Here is a 19,814-nt window from a genome sequence, read left to right as displayed (position 1 = left end):
GCTTAAAACTAGAGCCATGTATTTGCTTGTGATTTTGCAGTGTGAGTGGTTCTAGTCATCTTTGTGTAGTTTCCCATGCAGCTGGAGTGGCCTGGGGGCTTGAATGGGACAGGAACATTGAAGATAGCATTTGAACTAGGTTAGATAATGTCTCCCCAAAGTTTATGTTTATGCAGAACCTCAGAATGTGACCTCAGAAGTTTAATTTTCCAAATAAAACTCATTTTATTTGGAAAGAGGGTCTTTGCAGATGTAATGAGTTAAGACGAGGGCATGCTGGATTAGCTGGCCATGTGTCTAGCTTCCTAGCAGGGATGGCTGGAGGATCTGAAGCCTGAGTTTTCAGACTTCTAGAATCTCTCTCCATGTGGTCTCTCTACCAGGCTACCTGGACCTCTTGACATAAAGGCTCGAGGTTCCGAGAGAGTGAAACCTGAAGCTTCCAGGCCCCTTATGGGTTCAGCTCAGAGCTATCACTAGGTTACTTCTCTCATGTTCTGTTAGTTAAGGCAAATTACAGGGCCAGCTCCAATCAGGAGGAGGAAATCGAGTCCACCTATTGATGGAGGCACAAAAGGCATCCACAGGGTCGAGAGGAATTGTTGGTGTTTATCTTTGGAGTCAGCCTCCAGCAAGGATCATGGAGACCTGAGTTTGAAAGGGCATTTTACTGCCTTATAGAGCCTCTCAGTGTGAGTCACCATATAGACTTCTTTCTCTGACAGTCTTCTGGACTTCCAAGTCATGTCTTTGAGTGTCAGCCAGCCCACTCCTTCATGTCAGCCCTGCCAGCTGGCCACGTGGTGGTCCAGAAGGCAGCCCATGCTGAGCTTCCAGCATCTAGGATTTGGCATGGGAGTGCGTGCAGTTGCCCATTGGGAAGATAATGTGGCATTCCTTGTGGAAACAATTATTGTTCCTGTGAGGTCAGTGCTGACCACAGTATATACAGTTCTCCAAACTCAGGTTAGCAGGATGATGGTGCCTTTCTGAGAAAGATAACGAAGGTAACTGTTGACACAATCAAGGCAATGCACATGAACAAGTGAAATGAGGGAAGAAGTAGAAGTAGCTATAATAACACAAATTAGTAGCTGAGACTGGACTCAAGAGATTTAGAAGTCGCAGGAACTGAACTTGAGTTGATTTGATTCTAAATCTTTGCTTTTCCCCTGCACAGTATTTTTTGAAGCATTGAAATATTTGTGGAAGAACTTGGAAGATGGATAAAAAAGGAAGATATAACTTAAGGTTATTGAGGAAATGAAGTAATATTGCAGGGTAATACAATAGTTTGTCTTGCTCAGGTCATTTGATTTTCTTTCCTTAAAAATGTTTTCATACATTAATAATATTTATTGTACATTTCAGAATTGCCAAGGGAGTAAATTTCAAATGTTCTCACTATAAAAAATGTTACATATTTGAGATGATAGATACATTAACAAGCTTGATTTAATTATTCCACATTGTATTCATTAATCATAATATCACTTTTTACTCATTTTGTACATACATACAATTATAAATTATCAATTTATAATAAAAATCAAAATTAAAATATTTTTATGTAACATGCGATAAATACAAAATAATACATATTATATATAAAATTATGACATATATAGTAATATATATTCCTGTGAACCTGCTACCTAAGAGCTGGAATATTGACCATATCATTGCATCAACCTTCTTGCCTTTTCTATCTCTATCTGGAAGATTTCTATCTGATCTTTTCTAACCACGATTCTGAACTTGGTGTTTGGCATTTTGTTGCTTATTTGACAACTAGATCTTCAGATCTGAATTGAAAGGGAAAACCTAGCTTGACTCCTAGCTAATGCTAAAGGGATTTTCTGGTTAATTGTTAGCATATTAATGCACCTGCTTTTTTGTATATTCTATAAAACTATTACACTTGTGTGATGAGCAGCCTCTAGAAGCCACACTGACTTCTTGAGTGCTGCTGGGTTTGTGTGACAATGTCTCATTGTTTGTTTATTTGATTTTTTGAGACAGGGTCTCGCTCTGTTGCCAAGGCTGAAGCACAGTGGCAAGTTCACAACTCACCACAGCCTCGACCTCCTGGGCTCAAGTGATCCTCTTATCTCAGCCTCCCTGGTCACTGGGACCACAGGTGTGTGCCACCACACCCAGCTCATTATTATTATTATTTTTTAAGTTACTGTAGAGACAGAGTCTAGGTTGCCCAGACTGGTCTTAAAATCCTGGGCTCAAGCGATTCTCCTGCCTCAGCCTCCCAAAGTGCTGGGATTACAGGTGTGAGCCACTGACTGTGCCTGGCCAATGCCTTATAGTTAATCATAGCTAATATGGTTGTTTTCTTCTTATGATCTTATATAGGCACTATGAACCCAAAAGACTTAAAAAACCCTTTCCTCTTCTCCCATTCTTAATTTGCACCTCTTTAACTTTTTTTGCTTGAGTGTCTGGGTCAGCTGTACTGAGACCAAAATCTGTGGTTTCTGGAAGTCTGGAGAGACTAAGTCCTTTTGAGCAGAAAATGTGGCAATTGCGGAGTTGTTCCATAATTGTTTCTACTTTGTATAATCTGTTTCCCAGGGACATAGCAGAAATATGGAGAAGCATTTTCAGGGTTATGTAAAATTTCAAAGGTGAAGATTCCACCTGGGGAATATTTGCTGTTGAATTACTTCAGCAGCATATAGATTACACAAATTATGTAACGATTACTTTCATCACAGAAAACCCATTTTTCCTACCTGGAGAATGTTTAATTTCATTTCCCTTTTACCATAGTAAAATTACACACACATGGATTTTGTTGTTGTTATGCAGAAGATTTCACAATAAAGTGTGAAAGTCCTTCCACTCCACATCCAGGCCAATTTCCTAGAGTCGAACACTTCTAACAGTTCTCATTTTTAGTTATTCTGGTGGCTCCTTGAATGTGTTTAAATAATATACTACTTCTTGATGTATCAATAATATTGCTTATTTACTTATCTCTGTCTCGTGTTGATGTTATTTTAGTTTTTCTAATGGCTACAAGTACACCTTAGGAAGTGAGTATGACTTTGATTGATGATTGCTTCTCAACTTTCTGACCTCTGGATATTGATATGCCCAGGGACTCAGTTCTCAGGCCTTTTCTTTTTAATTCTATACTTTCTGCATAGGTGGCCTCCTACAGTTCCACAGCTTTAAATATCACCTGTAGATTGATGCCTGCCAAGTTAATATTGCCAGCCTGTCTTTCCCCTGTATTTCAGACTCAATTATCCTATTACCTACCTGCCATCTCCAACTGTATATATAATAAACATCTCAAACTTAACATATCCTAACCTGAGATCTTGACGTCATGGAAAACTGGCTCTTCCCTCAGTCTACTTCATCTCAGATGATGGAAACTCCATCCTTACTGTTACTTAGGCCAAAAGTCTTGTCATTATCCTTGACTATCTGGAAGCAAGGCCTTTTGGGTCTACCTTTATATCCAGCATTTGACTTCTTCTTTCCATTCCTCACCTCTACCCGTGGGTCCCAGCCACCATCATCTCTCCCTCCGATCATTGCATGGGCCTCCTAAATAGCTTTTTGCTTCAGTTGCCTTCAGTTATCACCTTAATTACTTTCAATATCTTCTCAATGCAGCAGCCAGAATGACCTGTTAACATCTCAGTTATATCAAGTCCTTCCTCTTCCCAGATACTTCTAGTGGTTCACTTCTAGTTATATCAAGTCCTTCCTCTTCCCAGATACTTCCCAGATACTTCTAGTGGTTCATCTTTCTTAAAATAATAGCCAAAATCTTTATTATGCCCTGCAAGGCCCTACATGACCTGGTTTCTTGTTGCCTCTCTGCAGGAGTTTAGATAATTCTACAGTTAGAGGAAGCCAGGCCATATAAGTCCAGTCTCACTCTGACACCAAATTGCAAATTTGGAAACTTTCCAAAACCACCCTCAGTTTGGATAATTCACTAGAAGGACTCACGAAACTCACTGAAAACTGATACATTCAGAGTTACAGTTTATTACAGGAAAGGATACAGATTAAAATCAGCCAAAGGAAGAGAGACACAGGGCAGAAATACTGGAGGGTCCCAAATGCAGAGCTTCGTGTTGTCCTCTCCTAATAAAGTCTGGACAGCCTTATCCTCCCGATATGTGACAATATGCACAAAGTATTGCCAGCAGGGATGCTCACATTAGCCTTGGTGTTCAGTGTGTTTATTGGGTCTCCACCACATAGGCACAGTTGACTGCCCATGTGGCTGATCTGGTTCCAGCCCTTCAGGAGGTCAAGCTCATACCACATGACCCAAAGCATCCCCATTGCCCAACCACATTGTTCCTTGGCCCAAGACCATAGACAAAGAAAGACACTACTATCAGGCATGACATTCCAAAGGCTTAGGGATGACCTCTCAGAAGTCAAAGGCAAAGGCCAGGTCTCTTTTTTGGGCAGGGTTAGATTCTTTACTAGATATTCTCTGTATTAGTCCATTTTCTGTTGCTTATAACAAAATACCTGAAACTAGGTAATTTATAAAGAAAAGGGATTTATTTCTTATAGTTATGGAGGCTGAGAAGTCCAGGGTTGAGGGGTGTATCAGGTGAGAGCCTTCTTACAGGTGGAGACTCTTTGCAAAGTCCTGAGGCCACACAAAGCATCAGATGATGCGGAGGCTGAGCACGCTAGCTCACGTGTCTCTTCCCCTTCTTATAGAAACACCAATCCCATTCCTGTGGCAACCCATTAATCCATTAACCCACTATTCCATGAATGGATTCCGTTCACAAGGGCAGAGCCCTCGTGATTCAATGACCACTTAAAGGCCTCACTTCTCAATACTGCCACGTTAGGAATTAAGCTTCAACATTAGTTTTGGAGGGGGACAATCATGTAAATCATGGCACTCTCTGACCTTAGAAATTATCCCTCTCTCCCGCTGAGAAACAGGCCTGCTCCTCAAACACACCAGGTTTACTCCTGCCTTAAGTCCCTGGTACTTCTTGTTCCCACTGCCTGGAATACATTTTCTCCAGATGTGCACATGCCTCACTTCCTTCAGTCTTCAGGGTCCTCTCAGTGAGATGGAGATGGGATTTAAATGTAGACTGCCTAGCACCACAGCCCCCACTCTATTTAATGTACTATATAACCTGCAAGTCAAGATTTGTAACACTGCATTTTGTTCTAAAATTATATTGAAATCTTTCATGGGTGAATTCTTAAAGTTTGGACATCAATAATCTTTTTTTCTTTTCTTTTGAGACAGGTTTCACTCTGTCACCCAGACTGGAGCATAGTGATGCAATGACCTCCCAGGCTTAGGTGATCCTTCAGCCTCAGTCATCTGGGTACCTGGGACTATAAGCCTTTGCCACCACGCCCGGCTAATTTTTGTACTTTGGGTAGAGATGAAGTCTTGCCATATTGCCCAGGCTGGTCTTAAACTCCTGGGCTCAAGCAATCTGCCCATCTCGACCTCCCAAAGTGCTGGAATTATAGGCAGGAGCCACACTGTGCCTGGTCAATAATCTGTTTTTACACTGTGTGCTAGGATAATCATACTTTATTGCAGATGCAAAGTCATGACTCTTTTTGCCAATCATAGAAGACTGTTCCTAGCCAATGCTTCCCTTTGTATGCTCTTGGTTGATGCCCAGTTCACCTTCTTGTGATCCTGGGGTCTGGTGAGGCTCTTCACTAGTCAGAGCAGTCTTTCCTTCACCACAGTGTCCAGTAAGGGTCTCTCTCCCATTCTCTTTGCTCCTATGGATTTGCTCCCATGTGATTGGGATCTCTAATGTAGTGGGAAGTGGGGTAGAAAGGGTCAGAGTGAGGGATGGTGAGCAAATACCAGTGCTCAGTCCCCCATCTGGAACTAGATGCCCCCCAAAATTCTTTTTTGAAATTTTATTTTAAAATTAGAATCTGGAACAACAACAACAAAATATTAAGGGAATAAACTAACATTTATTGAGTGGCTTAGAGTGTGCCAGACACTATTATAAGCACTTCCCAGATATCAGCTAGTTGAATCCTCTTAGAGCCCCATCAGATATAAATGCATCGTATATGAATACATTGATTTCTAATTTATAGATGATGAAACCGAGGCTTATAGACAAGTTAGGAAACTCACAGAAAGTCACAGTCTAAAATGCTAAAAGTCTAGCAAAGTAACAAGAGGAGGATTTTAGATGCTTGGAACATTTCCTTTGCACCACTCATATCATACATGGATCTTTCACTGCTTTCTCACAAGAGTGACTTGGGACAGAAGACAGAAATAAATATAGTTTTTGGACATTTAAAGCATATGGACTCGTTGAGGCGAGGCCTTGGATTTTGCTTAGAGCCTTCTGGATTATCCATCAGCTCATGGGCAAGCAGTAGATTTGCATCTCTCAGTGTTGCAACCCCAAACAGAGAATATATATATATCCTTGCATTTACTATCTTAAAGAGATATTTATTTTTTATTTTTGAGGGGTAGAAAAAAGTAAATGATGACAGTACCATTTCACCATTTAAAAAGTAATACAAATTGGTAGGTGTATTAGTCCGTTCTCACGCTGCTATGAAGAGATACCCGAGACTGGGTAATTTATAAAGGAAAGAGGTTTACTTGACTCATAGTTCCGCAGGGCTGGGGAGGCCTCAGGAAACTTACAATCATGTTGGAAAGGGAGGCAAACACATCCTTCTTCACCAGGCCAGCACTCCCCAGTTGCTGCCACCAACTGGTGGCAGCAAAGAGAGGTGTAGAGTAAAGTCGGGGAAGGCCCCTTATAAAACCATCAGATCACATAAGAACTCACTCACTATCACAAGAACACCATGGAGGTAACCACCCCCATGATTCAATGATCTCCCATAGGGTCCTTCCCATGACACATGGGGATTATGGGAGCTACAATTCAAGATGAGACTTGGGTGGGGACACAGCCAAAATGTATCAGTAGGGTACACCCATGTACTTTCAAACCTAAATATTTTCTGAAATAATTGTATTAAATGATTAATTTATGGGTCTCTGAAATAAGTCTGGGGATAACTACTGATATGGGCATGGTTTAGAGTTCACTGGGTTAGACTGTTGTTCAAACTGTTGTCATAAAATAGATTTAAAATGTTTTAAAATCCCTAAAAATAAGGCCAGGCTCTGTCATTCCTAATAACATTCTAAAAGTTCCTGAAGGTCACTGTGATGAACGTGGGTGCATGAGGAAATATTTCCTCAAATGCCTGACTCTTTCCATCATGACCGGGAAGAATGGGAAAGGTTTTGTCTAAAACACATCTGGAACTGTAGGAACAAAAACTGGTGGATTTTAGAAAGCCCTTCAGGCAACTGCAGAATTATATTTTGTAGCAATTACATTAAAGTAGCTTCCAATCCATGTGTTATGGGGAAAATGAATTGCCAGTGTGCTGTCTTCAGAAATTCAAATTAAGCCCTTTTGCAAAGGGAAAAGAAGTTACATAAATGCTAAGGTTGACTACTTCCCAGTAAGCTCTATTCCCAAGTAGGCAAGTGTATTGGAATTACTTTAGGAAGGCTGGTTGTCAGCTTTTCCTTGTTTTTCTTCTAAGTGAACTCCTAATATAAAAATGTTCCTGATTTAGACCTTGGCAGTCCCCAGTTTACAGACGGATTGAGTTCTGCAAATTGAATTCTAATCTAGCTGTTTGGACATAAGAATGTATTTTCCCAATGAAACAGTGTTGTAAATGATGGCTAGAGTCCCAGACCAGCACACAAAACTCTTCTTAACTCTCAATGTTCTAAAAAGAATACCATAGACCAGTGTTTTTTAAACGAAAACAACTACTGATTAGTGGACCACTGCTATAGATTGAATGTTTATGTCCCCCCAAAATTCATATGTTAAAACCTACTCCCCAGTGTGATGGTATTTGGAGGTGGGGCCTTTGGGAGATTCTGAGGTCATGAGTGGGGTTAGGGGCTGATATGGTTTGGCTGTATGTTCCCACCCAAATCTCATCTCGAGTTGTAATCCCCATGTGCTAGGGAGGGACCTGGTGGGCGGTGATTGGATCATGGGGGCGGTTCCCCCCATGATGTTCTGGTGATAGTGAGTGAGTTCTCACAAGATCTGATGGTTTAAAAGTGTGGCACTTCCTCCTCCCCCACCTCCTGCTGCCATGTAAGATGTATTTTGCTTCCCCTTCACCTTCTACCATGATTGTATGTTTCCTGAGGCCTCCTCAGCTATGTGGAACTGTAAGTCAATTAAACTTCTTTCCTTTATAAATTACCCAGTCTCAGGTATTTCTCTATAGCAGTGTGAAAACAGACGAATACAGGGGTCTTATAAAAAAGATCCTAGAGAGCTCCCTCACCCCTTTCGCCATGTGAGGATACGACTAGAAGATGCCGTCTATGAACCACGAAGCAGGTCCTTACCAGACACCAAATCTTTCAGTGCCCTGTTCTTTGACTCCCAGTCTTCAGTACTTTGAGGAATAAATTTGTTTCTCATAAAGCCAGGATGCCCCTTAGGTTTTCCCTGTTTGAACATTTAGGGTTCAAAAGAGTGAGTACTATTTTATGGAACTTCTGTTTCAGATATGAGTGTATATGAGAAATATTGCAATAGGCCAAGACTGTTTCCACCAAGGAAAATATCCCCCTGTAGGACTCTTCCAAAATCACAGATATAGGTGTCAGGATTACATTACTGCAGATACTTTGAGTTTCAAATGATTTGAACAAACTCCTATGAAGCATAATATGCTTGGTAGCACGTATATGCATGTGCATTGTGTGTGTGGGTATCTTGAGTGGAAAGCTGAAAGCTGGGTTGACTAGGAAGGAGATAAAGGCTAGCCACAATGTGTGATAGAGACTGGGAAGTAGTGGCCAGAATTCTACGGTGAGAGTTAGCAAACTTTTTACAACCTGTGAGCTAATTATTTTTTCTCACTTTTAAAAAGTTGTTAAAAAAAAGAAAATGAAGGATATGTGTCTGGGACTGTATATGGACTACAAAGCCTAATATTTACTATCTAGCCCTTTAGAGAAAAAATTTGCAGAACCCCCTTTCTAGGGGAAGAAGGAGCAAGTAATTACTAGGACGCTAAAGAAAAGCAGGGATAATTCAAAGTGCACTCTCAACACCAAGCTGTAAGATAATGATAAATCCTCACCCAGTGAGACTATAGAGGATCGAGAATAAGGGAAATCTTAAAAATCTTCGGTGAGAGAAGACTGAGTACCTGCTATGGTTTGGTTTGTTTCCACCAAAACTCATGTTGGAATTTGCTCTCCAGTGTGTCAGTGTTGGGAGGTGGGGCCTGGTAGGAAGTGTTTCAGTGATGGGGGCAGATCCTTCATGAATGACTTGGTGCTGTTCTTGCAGTAAAAAGTGAGTTTTCACTCTGGCAAGACTGGATTAGTTGTCAGGGAGATGGCTTAGTTCCCTTGAGAGTAAGTTGTTATAAAGCCAGGATGCCCATGGGGTTTTCCCTCTTCAAACGTGTCCGCTTCCCCCTTTGACCTTCGCCACTTTATGACAACATGAAATCCTAACCAGAAGCCACAGCCCTTGAACTTCCCAGTCTACATAACCATGAGCTAAATAAACATCTTTTCTTTATAAATTACCTAGTCTCAGGTATTCTTTTATAGCAACACAAAATGAACTAATATTGTGTCTAAGAGGAAATGACTCTCAGGCTGACAGCTGACTTCTCATTAGCCACAATAGAACCCAGAAGCAAAGTGTTAAGGAAAAATACTTGCAACTAGAAATTTTAAGCCAGATCAATTATCTTCTAAGAGTAAGGGTCAAATAAAGACATTTTCTGACATAAAAGTTTATAACTTCCTACTTATAATTTCTCAATAAAATAACTATTAAAATAAGTACTCAGCAAGAAGAAATTAGAACTCCCAGGGAAATCAGGGATGAAGGAAATAATGAGGAAAATGATGGTTTTCAGAGCCTGGGAAGGGTATGGGGGGCTAGGGTTAGGTGAGGATGGTTAATGGGTACAAAAAAATACTGAGGAAGAACGAATAAGACCTACGATTCGATAGCACAATGGGATGACTATAGTCAATAACAACTTTTTTTTTTTTTTTTTTTTTTTGATACGGGGTCTTGTTCTGTCACCCAGAATGAAGTGCAGTGGCACGATCTTGGCTCAATGCAACCTCTGCCTCCCAGTTCGAGTGATTCTCCTGCCTCAGCCTCCTGAGTAGCTGAGATGCCACCATGCCCTGCTAATTTTTGTATTTCAGTAGAGATGGGGTTTCACCATGTTGGCCAGGCTGGTCTCGAACTCCTGACCTCAAGTGATCTGCCCACCTTGGCCTCCCAAAGTGATGAGATTACAGGCATGAGCCACTGTGCATTGCCAATAATAACTTAATTGTACATTTTTAAATAACTAAAAGAGTTTAATTAGATTGTTTGTAACACAAAGGACAAATAACTGCTTGAGGGGATGAGTACCCCATTCTCGATGATGTGATTATCATGCATTGCATGCCCATATCAAAACATCTCATGCACCCCATGAACATATACACCTACTATGTACCCACAAAAATTTAAACATTTAAGAAAAGGAAATAATGGGGAGTCTGGAAATGGTTAAAATGTATCATCAAATTTAACTCTTGTTTAAAATTAACTTAAAATACTAAAAAAAAAGCAAAATTGTAAAACTAGTGAACAATTACATAATGAGAAAGGGTGTTCAATTACAAAGTGTGCTAAAGTTCTTGTACTTGGGAGGGTGATGAAAACATTGATTATCTTTTAGCTATGTTAGAAAATTGTGTGGGAGGCCAGGCACAGTGGCTCACTCCTGTAATCCCAGCACTTTGGGAGGCCAAGGCAGGTAGATCGCTTGAGATTAGAAGTTAGAGAGCAGCCTGGGCAACATGATGAAACCCCATCTCTACCAAAAATAAAAACATTAGCCAGACATGGTGGTGTGCAGCTGTGGTCCCAGCTACTCCAGAGGCTGAGCGGGGAGGATCGCTTGAGCCTGGGAGGCAGAGGTTGCAGTAAGCCAAGATTGCACCATTGCAATCCAGCCTGGGCGACAGAGCAAGACTGTGTCTCAAAAAAGAAAAAGAAAAAGAAAATTGTATGGGAAAAAAATGCATGTTGGAAAAAATTGTACGTTTAGAATATTGTTAATATTAATGTTATGTAAAATGTTTACAATTTAAGAAATTGTATATTAGCGAATTGTATAGAAAAAACTCAGGTCCAAGAACACTGGGGCGGAGTTTAAAGATGAAGGTCAAGCTGATCAATTTTATATTCTATCACAGCAGTTTTTTGGGAAGAAAATAGCTGCAGGATATGCCTCAGTGAATGGGGCTTTCCCAGTCTTTCTGTTTTTCCCTAACAGAGAAGCACTGAGAGTGATGAAGATGGTATGCAGTCCTCAGGAGGTGCAGAATTTATCAGGTTTTAGAAGCTTTGGCTGAGTAAATGCCAGGTTTTATTTATTTGTTTATTTTCTTCTGTAGGTAGGCCCTGATGCTGCTGTTCAGCAACCACATCACTCAGGTTTGACGGAAAGATTTGGAAACTGAAATCTTGCTGAGTTGTACTTAGGCAATTGCACGCGCTCTCTCTCTCTCTCTCTTCTTGAATCTACATCACAGATTTTGCAACCTACTGTATCAGTCCCTGTGAGGCAGGATCTAGTTCATTCCCATGCATGTCAGTTTCAGGGTTTTCCATGGTCAGGCCTGTGCATGGCCTTCCATGTGAGAAAACAAAATCTGACAAAAGGTGGGAAAGAACAGAAAATGAAGCAGAGAAACATGTTGGTAAGCAGAAAACTCAAAGGAACTGAAGACAGCAGGAGAGTCTTAAAAGCAGCTGGGAGTGGTGGGGTTGGGGAAAGAAACTACAAATTAGCTTCAAAGATGCAAAATAAAACAAGAGATTTCTCAGCAGAAATAACCAAAGCCAGAAGATAATGAAATATCTTCAATGTGTTGAAAGAAAATAATCTCCAACCTAGTATTCTATACACAGGAAAAATATCCTTTAGCAATGAATGTGATAAAGACATTTTCAGGCAAACACAAAGTGAGTGAATTTGTTACCAATGAAACCACACTAATGCAAGTATTAAAAAGTATTTTTTAAATATAGGAATATGGGCCGGGTGCGGTGGCTCACACCTGTAATCCCAGCACTTTGGGAGACTGAGGCAGGCAGATCATGAGGTCAGGAGATCGAGATAATCCTGGCTAACACGGTGAAACCCTGTCTCTACTAAAAATACAAAAAATTAGCCAGCCGTGGTGGCACACGCCTGTAGTCCCAGCTACTTGGGAGGCTGAGACAGAATTGCTTGAACCTGGGAGGCGGAGCTTGCAGTGAGCCGAGATCGTACCACTGCACTCCAGCCTGGGTGACAGAGCGAACTCCATCTCAAAAAGTAAATGAATGAATGAATGAATGAATATGATCCCAGATCACAGCTCAGAGATGCAGGGCTGAATAAAAAGCAATAAAAAGGCAAATATATAGGTAAAGCTAAATGAGTGTTGACTGTATATAATAATGATGCCATTTAAAAGGTTTCAAATATATATAGAATTAAAATGCAAAACAATAAGCATAGGAAGCAAATATGGTTAAGTGTAGCTAAAGTGTTGTAAGGTCTTTGCATTGTCCAGGAATAAAATATGAGTACGAATTAACATTCTAATTTTGATAGATTAAGGATGCATGCCCCATTATCCTTAGCAAACTAATGCAGGAACAGAAAACCAAATACCCCATGTTCTCACTTACGAGTGGGAGCTAAGTGATGAAAGCACGTGGACACTTAGAGGGGAACAACACACACTGGGGCTTACAGAAGGGTGGAGGGTGGGAGGAGGAAGAGGATCAGGAAAAATAACGAATGGCTGCTATGCTTAATTCCTGGGTGATGAAATAGTCTATATAACAATCCCTGTGACATGAGTTTACCTATATAACAAACCTGCCCATGTGCCCCTGAACTTAAGATAAAAGTTAAAAAAGATACACGCTGCGATCTATGATACTTTCAATAGATTAGTAAGAGAGTGTACAGTTTCCAAAGTAGAAAAAAAGTGAAATAAAAAATAATCAGTGGGCTCATAGTTTCTGTTTGGGATTATAAGAAGTTTCTGGAAATAGATCATGGTGATGGTTGTGCAACATTGTGCATGCACTTAATGCCACTGAAATGTGCACTTAAAAATAGTGAATATGGTACATTTTATGTGATGTACATTTTACCATAATAAATTTTTTTAAAATCAATTAAGAAGGCAAGTAAAGGTAAAATAGAAATGTGGGAGAGGCAGAATCAATCATAGCCCATAATAAGGTTTAAAGTTTTATATCTGTAATCAGTACATAGACTGGACTAAATGTTTTCACTAAGAGACAAAGTTTAGCAAATGGGGCATAAAAATGAAAACCAACTATTAGCTGCTTTCAAGAGACCCAAGAGAATACAAATGGAAAAATAAATCAATCAAATGCTAAATTTTAAATCCTGGCATAACTATGTTCATATCATACAAAGTAAATTTTAAAGCAAAAAATAATACTGGAGAAATAGAGGGATGCTTCATAATGATAATGGTTTAATACACCTCAAGGATATGATCATTCTAAATTTGTGTATAACTGTTAATATGGTATCAATATACAAAGTAAAATTTGAAAAAACTAAAAAATCATAGACAAATCTATAATTGTAGTGGTTGCTTTAAATTTACATTTTTCAGTAACTGATAGCATAAACAGAGCAAAAATAAAACCCAAATGACAATCAATAACTATAATAACTAAATATATAGAATATTTAAAATGCATTATTAAGTTTAATCTAATGAACATATATAGTAAATTTCTCCTAACAACTATACAATGTACACTCTTTTCAAGGATGTAGAGCATTTATAAAAACGAACACATATTCAGCCATAAAGCCAAGCTAAAGAAAATGTCAAAGGATTAAATCTTATAGAATATGTTCTCTGACCACAATAGGATTAATCAAAAGGTTACCAGAACATCCCCACATGTTTAGAAATAAGACAATACACTTCTAAATAAACAATGGGTCAGAGAAGAAAGATTTTGATCAGCATGATAATGAAAATATGACACATCAAAACTTGCAGGATGCAGCTGAAGATCTAAATACTTACAATGAAATTCATAACATTAAAAGCATGGATGAGAAAAGAAGCCAGGCTGAAATTGAAGAGCTAATCATCCATCTCAAGAAGTTAGAAAACCCAAGGAAAGTAGAAAGTAGAAAATAATCAAAATAAAAGCAATGAAGCAGAAATCAATGAAATAGAAAACAAATATATAATAAACAAGATCAGCAAAGCCAAGTGTTGAGGCTTTGAAAAGGCTCATAAAATTGAAATCCCCTAGTGCTAGAAATCTATTTTAAAAAGAGAAGGAACACACAAATGTCCTTTGGAATGAAAAAAGGGTCACCATTACCTCTGAAGTAAGCATTAAAATGATAAGACAAAATTATGAACAATTATATACAATAAACTTGAAAGTTTAGATCAAGTGGAGAAATTCCAGGAAATATACAACTTGCAGAAACTGACATGATGATATAGAGAGGCTGAAAATTTCTGAATATTGAGGAAATTGAATTAGTTATGAAAATCTTACCATGAAGAAAACATCAGGTTCAAGTGGATTTACTTGAGATTTCTATCAACTATCAAGTAAGAAATAATAATAATCTTAAGTTTTTCTAGAAAACAGAAAAAATCGGAACAACCGTCAATATACTTTATGAGGCAAGTACAACCTTGATATTAAAATTTTACAGATAATGAAAAAGGAAAATTATGGACCAATTTCATTTATGAACATAAAATCAAATATCACAAATAAAATATTAGCTAACCAAGTCTAGCAACATATAAAAGAGTAACACATCATGACCAAGTAGGGGTTATTCCATGATTGCATGGTTGGTTTTATCAAACAAAAATTAACAATGTAATTTGTCCGTGAACACAATAAAGGAGAAAAAAATACATGATAATCTAGATAGATGCAGGAATGGTGTTTGATAAAACATTCTTTCATGATAAAAATTATTAGCAAATTTGTACTAGAAGGGAACTTCCTTGACGTGATAAAGTATGCCTTTCCATAAACCTACATCAAACATCAGGTTTAATAGTAAAAATTGGAAGTATTCCCATTAAAATAAATAAAAGGGTTCTATCATTGTACCTATTCAATGTTTAGCCAATGGAATAAACTAAGAAAAACAAATAAGAATATAAGTTTCAGAAAGGAAGAGATGGTCATTATCTTCAGATGTGATTGTTTCTACAGTAAATCAAATATCTAAAGTTAAAGCTGAAGAAGTAATAACAGAATTCATCAAGACATCTAGATACTACATCTATATATAAAAATCATTAGTAATAATCAAACAGAAAATGCCAGAAAACTCTATTCACAATAGCCACAAATACATAAGATACTTAGGGGTAAACCCAACTAATGATGTATAGGACCTTTGATGTAAAAATTGAAAAACAAGTCTGAAGGATTTAAAATAAGATACAAATAGACTGATATTCTTGTTATTGAAGGAAAGAACCAATATTATGAAGCTAGCAATTTTTCCTGAATTAATCCGTAAACTTCTAAAAGAAAATACAGGGGAGTATCTTTATGACCTCAATATGGCAAAGAATTTCTTAAGACATAAAAAATACAAACTTAAGAAAAAAACATTAGTGAGACTTACAATGCTAAAGCTAAAAACTTTTGTTTAACGAAAGACATCATCACAAAGTTAAAGAACAAGTCCAAAGTAGGGGAAGATATTTATAAAAGATAAACAGCTGGAATTTATAGAGCGATCCTAAACATCGACAAGAGAATGATCCTCCAATAGAAAAATGGGCAAAGCCTAACAACCTGGCAATACAGAAAGAAGGAAATCAGAATGGCTGAGGATCATGAAAAGGGGCTTCCCCCAACCTGCTACCAGAAAAATGAAAATGAAAGCAACCTTGTGACATCACTTCATCCACATCAAAAAGGTAAACATTTTTAAAGTGTGATGATGCTAAGTACTGTCATGTGTCACATAAGGACATTTTGGTCAACGACAGGCCATTTGTACGACGGTGGTCCCACAAGAAAATAATAGTGTATTTTTACGGTACCTTTTCTATGTTTGGATATGTTTAGATACACAGATAGTTAGTATTGTGTTACAGTTGTGAGATACACAGATAGTTAGCATTGTGTTACAGTTGCCTGCAGTATTCAGTACAGTGACATGCTGTACAGGTTTGTAGCCTAGGAGAAATAGACTATCCATTTAGCCGAAGACTGTAGTAGCGACACCATCTAGGTCTGTGTAAGTGTACTCTGTGATGTTCACACAATAGCGAAATCACCTAAGGATGCATTTCTCAGAATGGATCCCTGCATCCCTGCTGTTAACCAAAGCATGAGCATGACTGTATTAGTGAGGGGGTGGAGCAATATGGACTCTCATGTACTGCTGGTAGGAACATTAATTATTACAACTACTATTGAGAGCAATTTGGGACCGACTAATAAAGTTGGAGATGCGCGCAGGGACACAAGAACTAGAATGTTCACAGCAACATCATGTGTAAAGAGATGTGTGGAGTTACATGAATGCAGATGGCGTATGAGAAACCCCTCCAGAGGCACAATTTTATTGATATTATTGTTCAAAAGGAACAACCACCCACTAGAAAAAGGGGAGGTTCTGTTGCTGCAGAATTCAAGGAGACAGGGTTCTAGGATAAATACATTCAGAGCCACAACCAGGTCCAAGACAACTGTTTATCCTGGTGGCTGGAGGTTTCTGTCAACTCATCATGAAGAGACATTTTGTAATTAAATAAGAAATCATGGATGTAAAACATGCTGAAATTATGGATGATATTTGCACATATTGTAAAGACTTGATGAATCTGTATGTCACCTATAATATTCATTTTCAGTTACTTCCCTTAATTCTAAAGCTTGGAGTTAGGGTGTGGTTAGAATCCCATTTAGTCATGATTGGAGTAGAAACCCCTGAACTGAACTGGATCATGGAGTGTGATTTTGTTGCTTCTGTAGGCCTGTCTTGCTAACTACACACAGTCTCTATAAAGATGCTGATCACGGATGTTAACACTGATGGACTTCTCCCAAAAAAAGGTCTCTATCCACTTATTCATTCCCACTCATTCATTCACTCACCCATTCAACCCATCATCACTGAATATTTACGACATGATAAAGATTACAACGAAGTATATTTGGGCCCTAATTTTAAGAAGCTCAGAGTCATGTGAGTGGGAAAGAAAAGCACATGGATGAATCATTGCAACACAAGACATTAACTGCTATGAGAACTGTGGGAGCAAAGTGCTTTGACAGCCGTAGAAGGTCCTCCAGAGATTGAAATAACTGAGTGGGTTCTTGTAGAATGAGCAAAAATTGTGTGGCGGGGCCCAGAGTGTTACCATATTTGCATGTGAAAAGCTGTTTCCAATAATTTGACTTACGATTTCTCAGCCTTGGCACTATTGCCATTGGGGGCCAACTATGTCTTTGTTGAGGGGGGCTGTCCTGTGCATTGTCCCACGATAAGCAGCAGCCCTGGCCTTACCCACTAGATGCCAGTAGCACCCCTGCTTCCCCTAGTGAGTTGTGACAACCGAAAATGTCTCTAAGCATTGCCAAATGTCCCCATGGGGCGGTCAAGATTTTCTCCCCCTACCCTTGTCAAGAACCACTGCTTTAGCTGATGCTGTTGTTGTTTCTGCTGTTCTTCTTTCTTTATTTTTTTCCCCAGGTATCTCTGTGCATTATCCAATTGGAGAAAAGATTTTTAAAAAATTCACAATGCGTTGTATCTCAGTTTTCTTTTATTTCACTTTCCATTGAATTGGGCTGAACTGGGTTCCTGCCTTGTACTGCTCATGTCATCCCTTTAATTTGTCTCTCTGTGTTCCAGGGGTAAGTCCAGGCTTTGTGGTTGCCTAATGGACTGGATCCTGGATTCTTGACCGCAAGTTCAAATGCATGAGCACAGCTCCTCTCTGTTTTCATCTTGCCCATCTTCAGGAATATATTCTCTATTCTTTTCTAGTTTTGTTTTCTTTTGTTTTGTCTCCTGTTTTGTTCTCCAGGCTGGCAGAGGCTATTTATTCTGCTTCTATTGCTGTAGGCAGAAAGCGATAGCTTATAGCCAAAGTGCTGCCATAAAAACTTCCCTGCTGGGAACAAGAAGCCCTTTTCTCTGGCCCAGGGTATTTCTCTCCAAACTTCCGTTTCTCTCACACTGCTGGGCCAGGGACAAAATGGCCATATTTAATATGCAAACGCTGCAGGTCACCCCTCTAATGGCAGTTGTCCCAGCAGAAAAGCCCTTCTTAGCTCCATTAAGTGGTTTGGCTTCTTCCCTTCTCACTGTGTGTGGATTACTTTTACACTTCCAAAAATCCTTATGAAAACACTCTTAATCATGGCAACAAAAAAGTCAACACAATTGATCATTTTGGCAGGTTCTATAGGCCTACTTTTAAAGTCCAAATACTCAAAGAGGTTTAAGTGCTAAAAAAGAATGCACTCAAAAAGAAATGGGAACCTCCATGAACATGACCTGTATGTGTTCTTATTTAATTAATATTGACAGAGCTGGGGTGGGGCAGAACACAGAGGAGATGGGTGACTGCAGGCTTTTCTTTCTTCCCACTAACATACGTATTACTGAACCCAGTCCTTCAGAACTCCGGTATCAAAGCAAGAACAATCTATTCATTTTTAGGTCAGCGGTTCTCAAATTTTAGGGTGTGTCAGAATCCCCTGAAGCACAGTTTTAACTGGGCACCACCCTCAGCATCTCTGATTCGGCAGGTGCTATGGACCGAATGTGACCCCCAGAATTCATATGTTGAAGCTCTCACCACCCAATATGATGCTATCTGGAGGTAGAGTCTGTAGGGAGGTGATTAAGGTCAGATGAGGCCATAAGGGTAAGCCCTAATCCAATAGGATTCCTGTCCTTATAAAAAGAGGAAGAGAAACCACAGAGCTCTCTCTCTTCAAGTGCATACAGAACAAAGGCCATGTGAGGCCACAATGAGAAGGCAGCTGTTTACAAGCCCAGAAGAGAGCCCTTACCAGAATCCAACTCTGATGTCAACTTGATCTTGGACTTCTCGCCTCCATAACTGTGAGAAAATGAATTCTGTTGTTTAAGCCAACCAGTGTGTGGTATTCTGTTGTGGCAGCCTGAGCCGAGGAATACAGTGGCCTGGGCTGTAGTCTGAGAGTCCGCATTTGTAACAGCTTCCCAGGTGAGGCTGCTGCTTATGTGGTTGCTCCAGGGCCCACACTTTGAGAACCACTGCTTCACCTCTTGCTGGTCATCAGCCATGTGATAGACTGGAGTTGTAATCCAGATGCCTTTCTTTATGACCTGTTGTATTTTATCCCTTTGGAATTTAAATGCAAATCTTGGGCTTAAGAACCAACAGACCCTGTTGTTTGCTCCTCATGCTGTGTCCTTTGAAAAGACATCCTTCTGTCTCTTGCCTCCTTCTCCTGGGGTGCTGGGAGAAGAGCCCATAGAATTTTGGTGTCAGGTTGTTAAGACACAGAGTAACCAATGAAAGCAAGAGAGATTGCCACTCTATCTTTTTTTCTGATCTACAGTAGAAAATTTGGGTTTCTTAGGTAGACATGCACCCAGTGGTAATTTTTATGCTACATAAAATCATGTATACACAC

General features: G+C 39.3%; 1 pseudogene; it reads left to right on the top strand.

Annotated features, from left to right (window-relative positions):
* LOC100610506 (ribose-5-phosphate isomerase-like) overlaps positions 1–19,814 on the top strand; it is a 67,107-nt pseudogene that overhangs the window by 31,517 nt on the left and 15,776 nt on the right.

Source organism: Pan troglodytes, chromosome 17 (genome assembly GCF_028858775.2).
Source record: "Pan troglodytes isolate AG18354 chromosome 17, NHGRI_mPanTro3-v2.0_pri, whole genome shotgun sequence".
Lineage (NCBI taxonomy): Eukaryota > Metazoa > Chordata > Mammalia > Primates > Hominidae > Pan > Pan troglodytes.
Note: the sequence above shows the minus strand (reverse complement) of the source record. Positions and strands in the feature narration are given on the sequence as shown.